Here is a 6,000-nt window from a genome sequence, read left to right as displayed (position 1 = left end):
AAATAATCATCTATTATTTGAGATCTGTAAACATTCTTTGTGTACTGCATCTTGGAAAACGTTTTCTCACACAAGTAAGTAGTACCAAAAATAGAAAACAGCCCACGAGCAAATTTGTGCAAATTATCAAATTGTTCCAGTGAAAGACTCATAAAATTCCAACAAAGATGAATTTTGATATTTGTTTTTGAGCATATCACTGCACCGTAAATCAATAATTTCCATTTGGACTTCCGGAGCCAGGGTTTCAATGTCAAAATCAAAAGGGTTTTGAAAAAGCCTAATTTCATTCGCAATGACATCAAAATCTGAAAAACGAGTATCAAAATTTATCTTCAAAGCACTCAAAGTTTCGATTGCAAAATTGACGGGAAATTCAATCTCTGTAGTGTGGCTGAATATTTCACAGGTTTCAAAATGTGTGAAACATTTTTTACGTAATTGCGATTAAAATAGTATTATTTTCTGCCTGAAGGATTTAATATTGGTGTATAAATCAGAGAGAAGCTGATTTTCTCCTTGCAATCTCAAATTCAGTTCGTTCATATGATTTGTCAAATCGACATAGAAAGCTGACTTCCACATCCATTCACTATCTCATAAATTGGCAAAAGGGCGCTGCTTTTCATTCAAAAAAAAAATCGACCTCTGCTCGAAGTTCAAAAAAGCGCTTAAGGGCTTTTCCGCAACTAAGCCAGCATACGGCAGTATGATATCTTAAATCATTTTCTCCAATCTGTTGAATAAACTCGCGGAATTGTCGGTGATTCAGCCCAGTGGATCTGATGAAGTTAACAACTGATATGACTGCTTTTAGAACTTCAAACATATCCAAACATTTTCCGCACAAGGACTGTTGATGAATGATACAATGTAAGACTAATGGTTTTGAACCACCATCATTTTCTTCAGCCTTTGACACAAATGCAACCACTCCTTTATTTTTACCATACATATTTTTGCCTCTTTTTATTGATGGCATTTTCAACTCCCTTAAAAATATCTGCCCCAGTTGTCGTGCCGTGAATATTATCAATATCAAGAAGTTCTTCATACACTTAATAGCTTTTATCTACTCCGCGAATGAAAATCAACACCTGAGCAGTATCTGACACATCCGTTGACTCATCCAATGCTAGAGAAAACCACTCATGATGTCCATTTTTCTCAGACAGTTGAGATGATATATATTTTCTGCGATGTCTTGCACCCTCCGAGCCACGGTGTTTGCTGACAAACTGACACTTTTAAATAAATTTACCTTTTCGGGGCATATTTCTTCGGCTACTGCAATCAATCATCCTTTTATATTTCTCTCCATCAGTGAATGGTTTGCCACGTTTTCCGATTTCAAGAGCCACACGAAAGCTGGCGCGAGTTGCAGACTCTTGTTCAGTATTCGCTTTGGTAAACAAAGATTACTGCGATTTGAGTCCGCGTTTCAAAGCTTCAAATTTTTTCTTCCGCAAACTTCCTGTATACTTGGAGTAACTTTGAAGATGTTTCGATTGATAGTGTCGTTTAATGTTATAGTCTTTGAGAACAGCTATGGTTTCATTACAAATCAAACATAGCGCTGTATTACTGGACTCAATCACAAAATACTGAAAGTTCCATTTCTCTTGGAACGTTCTGCATTTACTGTCGATTTTTCGCTTCTTTTCCAAACTAACAAATCACACATAAAAACAATAAGTCAAATCAAAATACTTTTATTGACGGGTGTTACTTTATTTCACAATAGACAGTTTCGCTTCCTTCGCCTTTCCTACGCAGACTAACTCGCAGTTACGCCGCTAGTTTTTTTATATGCAATTATTACTGCCATCTCGAGGTGATCGGAATACACTAGCTAGAACCAGAACTTTCTCGAACCAACGCGGTGATTCCAAATATTTAATTACGCCTAATGCCACCTAGCGGGTAGCTGAAAAAGATAGTATATAGTACCACTACTCGCCACTAGATGTCGATAAGTGTCACAATAATAATTGAAATGCAAAAAAGCGTAAGTTTGCTTAGGTCACGCACTTTGCGACTATCCTAGTCTAGAAATATAGTTGAGGGCAGAAATTGGCCGAAAGTTTGGAGAACCCTGCTCTAAATTATATCCAGCCAAACAAAAAAGCCACATAAACAAAGATTGATGCGTGATCAAACCATGATCACCACGCATATTTGCAGCTATTGGGTAAAATAAACGAGCCTACTTACGCTGGCCAATCATTTTCAACTGCAATCGGCTGGTGGAATTCATTGTTACAGTTTCGGACTGGTCAGTTACGTTCTAACGCATGTGGTGGCTACATATAAAGTATATTGAAATTTAAAATTCTACTGATACTGAAGAGTACTGAAACGACTGAAGAAACTGCTAATTTGTGTCCCTACACTCCACCTACACTACACCAGTTGAATATCATTGGCCAGAGTGAGTAGGCTCGTTTATTTCACCCAATAGCTGCAAATGTGCATGTGATTATGGTTTGATCACGCATCTATCTTTGTATGGGCTGCTTTTTCTGTTGGATAGATGTAATTCAGAGCACTGAGCATGTTGCTCCGCCTCCTGTGATGATATCTTTTCAGTTGAAGATGCAACATCAGACAAAATAGCCTGGAGACCGCGACTCAAAAAAAGAGGAAACAAGCTTCTTACATCCATCCGCATATTATTAAAAAACATATCGGTCGTTCCTTAGTGCGACTCTGTTCAAGCAGCCTTGTATGGGAGATCACTATACATGATACTGACAACTAACTTGGTTAGTTCACCTTCTGTGAAATATTTCTGTTTACCTTACTTTGATCAAAATATGTGTACTGTTATTTCCAAATTCACAGAATTCAAATTTCATTTAAATCCCACCACTTGAGCAACTTTTTAGTGAATTCCAAAGACAAAATAGCAAATTATATAGAAGTGTAGTCTATAAGCTTGACTGATCTGACTGTTCTGCATCTTACATTGGTAGAACTTGTAGACCTCTCATCACTCGCATTAATGAGCATCTGAGAAAACCTGATAAACCTGCATTTGGCAACCATATTAAATTCCACAATCATAGCTTAAGCCCCAATAGGAATTCCAAAATTTGACATAACATTGACAATACAAATTTCCTCAGACTGGACTTATACTTATAAAAAGATTTTCTTCCCTTCATGAAAGGATTATGAATTGTAAATTGAAAATTTAAAATTTATCATTTAAATATGTAATTCTATATGTTTCTACACAACAATTTTTTTTTAAATCCATAGTAGATCACTCCTCAAGTTGGTACCACTATTTTCAACATGACACATAAAATTTGTTTAAAATCTATTTTTTCATTAACCAGCTGTCGCATCCCTACAAAAGACAACTCTCAGAAGTCGAAACTTGTGCGAGCTGAGAACTAACGAGGCCTCACTTTTTAACATGTGATTCCTAACAAGGGTTGTACGATAGTAAGTTGAAATCGATCATTCAGCCTGCGGCTTGAACCAGCGTCCAACACGGCGGTCGATTTGAGTGAGTGAACAAAGCACCCACGTCGAACCGACGGGCTACCGACCGTCATTGACTTGAGACATACTGTCGCAAGTTGCCCTTCATTCATATCATACTTTGACCGAACCACATGGCCTCAATCTCTAACAAATATCAATTTTAACAAAAAAACTTTCTTTTCGATTAGATCACTCACTTTCAGGTGAGCACTGATGATGACGAAAGTCGAAAGCGCTTTGGAATAAGAATTTATAAATATACAATTTCATACAAAAACTCTTCGATTCATTCATTCAATAAGTGTTAGGTTGAGTTAGGTCTAAAGTGAGTGGGTCTATACCACCATCCATCGCAACCCACAAGGTTTTATTGTGGCTCACACTCGATCAAATAAACCCAGCTTCTTAACGAAGCCGATCAGTTTGTATGATGGGTGGTCTTTCAGAAGGCCTGTTAAACATCGAAGTTCATCCCTACTGTAGTCCAACAGCTGTTTGTTGTCAAGCTTCGAAGGGTGAACAAACGCCTTGGAGTGAGCCAATCCTGGAAGATTCTGCCAGTCCATAAATATTCTTGCCAACCGGGTGTTCAATCTTTGTTTGGTCAATCCTAAAGCGATGTCATTGACAGGTTCTGGTCCAATGAAGCTGCTTGCAGCAGTTTCCTCTGCAAGGGAGTCAGCAACCTCATTGCCTTTTAGGTCAGTATGGCCAGAAATCCAAACCATAGACAATCTGTTGAGTCTTCCTATCGATGAGAGTCGTTTTTGGTAGTTTGCTACCAATTTAGACGTCGCTTGGTAGGATCCAAGAGCTTTCAATGCCGCTTGACTGTCCGAGAATATTTCTATTGACTTGTTTATGAGGTTGGATTCTTCCAATCTCTCCGCACACAATTCAATAGCGTAAAATTCCGCTGGAAATACAGTCGCGTAGGTTCCTAGGCAGGTTGATATCTCTGTAAACTAACAACTATCTGCTCTTAGTATTTCCTTCACCCAGTCCTCTCTACTCGGGAAGGTCAGAGGTCATTTCCAGAATGCTGTGACTTCTAGTGTATACCAACAGTGTGTTGCACTCTGCATTAAATTGATTTGTGCAACCAGCAATGTGCACAAGTCTATATGCAGTCCATCTAGCTTCTCTCTCCAGAAGAATGTGGCGAGGAGGTAGATCTAGAAGGATCTCCATGGCTGCTGACGGTGTGGTATTGATGGCACCACTGATGGCCAGACAAGCCTGTCTCTGTAAGCCTGAGAGCTTCGCCTGGGCCGTTTTCTATGGAGCTTCCCAACTCTATGCAAGATATTTTCTATATAACCATGTTTACCATCTAGTTCAGTGTTTTCCTTCTACTTCTTTTTTATCAAATTGGCACTACTTCGTAGTCGAATAGATAACAAATCATTATTCTTTATCAGCTTTCTAATGTGGAAGGATTTCGTGTATGTCTTCCAAAAGATATCCACTATCCTGCCGGATAGCACGACGGGTATATGTGCAAATCCTAACAAACAATATTTTTCTCTATAATGATCAAAATATGTCCAAAACAGAGAGTTCGTCCTTTTTATCAGTGATTAGGAACAATTCTGTTCCGAAAATGTGCTGATGTTCGTTGAACCCAATAAAAGCTTCGCCAATCAGTACCAGCCAAACACGGCCTTCGCCGACTTTATCGAATCCCGAGTACATAATGTTAACGCTGATCGAATTTTCGACTTACGTTACGTTGTGCACTGATTCAAAAGGCGCTTATTTCTGATAAATTGAATAAGTATCCACTGAGGTATTACAGTTTGAAGTAGTTCATGAAAACGAACAAACCTTTTCAAACAGCCTAATACAAAAGTGAACCAGTAATAAATAACATTACCACATTTATCCTTCTGAACAATATCATTATCTGAGCTATATTTCGATCTTTTGAAGTGTATCATGTTCAACGAATTGGGAAAAAATAATACTCCTACTCTCATTTAACATTTGGTGTAACCCACCCGTCCAATAAACGAATTCAGTACCATCAAAAACCAACATAAATAGGAAGTGGGCGTATGTAATCGAGCAAGGGAATAACTTACTTAATGTTCGTGATAAAAATGATTCCCCCATATGCACCGGATGTTAATTATAGCGAGGCCATTTTCTCCTAATAGTAATGTTTGTATAAGCCGGTCAATTACATGAAACTGGAAAGTAATAATGGTTTGATACTTTAACTACTGAAATTTGTGTAGATCGGCATGAATGATATGGGCGGTTTGTTGATTTTGAACTCGATATCGCCTAATCGGAAGAAATATCTATAGATAATTTCCCATGAATACATTATAAAATAAGCTACATTTTACAGATGATGGAACATTATTTTCGAACGAAGTATTTGATAATTTCTCATTTGAATATAACATTTGCAACATCATGTTCAGACAGTTAAGTGGTAATCATTTTTGTGATTATTGTCCTGAATATATAAACTCCCAAAAACAATCAGAAGATCAC

This window comes from Leptinotarsa decemlineata, unplaced genomic scaffold, assembly GCF_025532065.1.
Source record: "Leptinotarsa decemlineata unplaced genomic scaffold, Ldec_3_MD MMD2_tig00078422_RagTag_RagTag, whole genome shotgun sequence".
In the NCBI taxonomy this organism is placed as follows: Eukaryota; Metazoa; Arthropoda; class Insecta; order Coleoptera; family Chrysomelidae; genus Leptinotarsa; species Leptinotarsa decemlineata.
The sequence above is the reverse complement of the archived record's forward strand: the minus strand, read 5'-3'. Positions refer to the sequence as shown.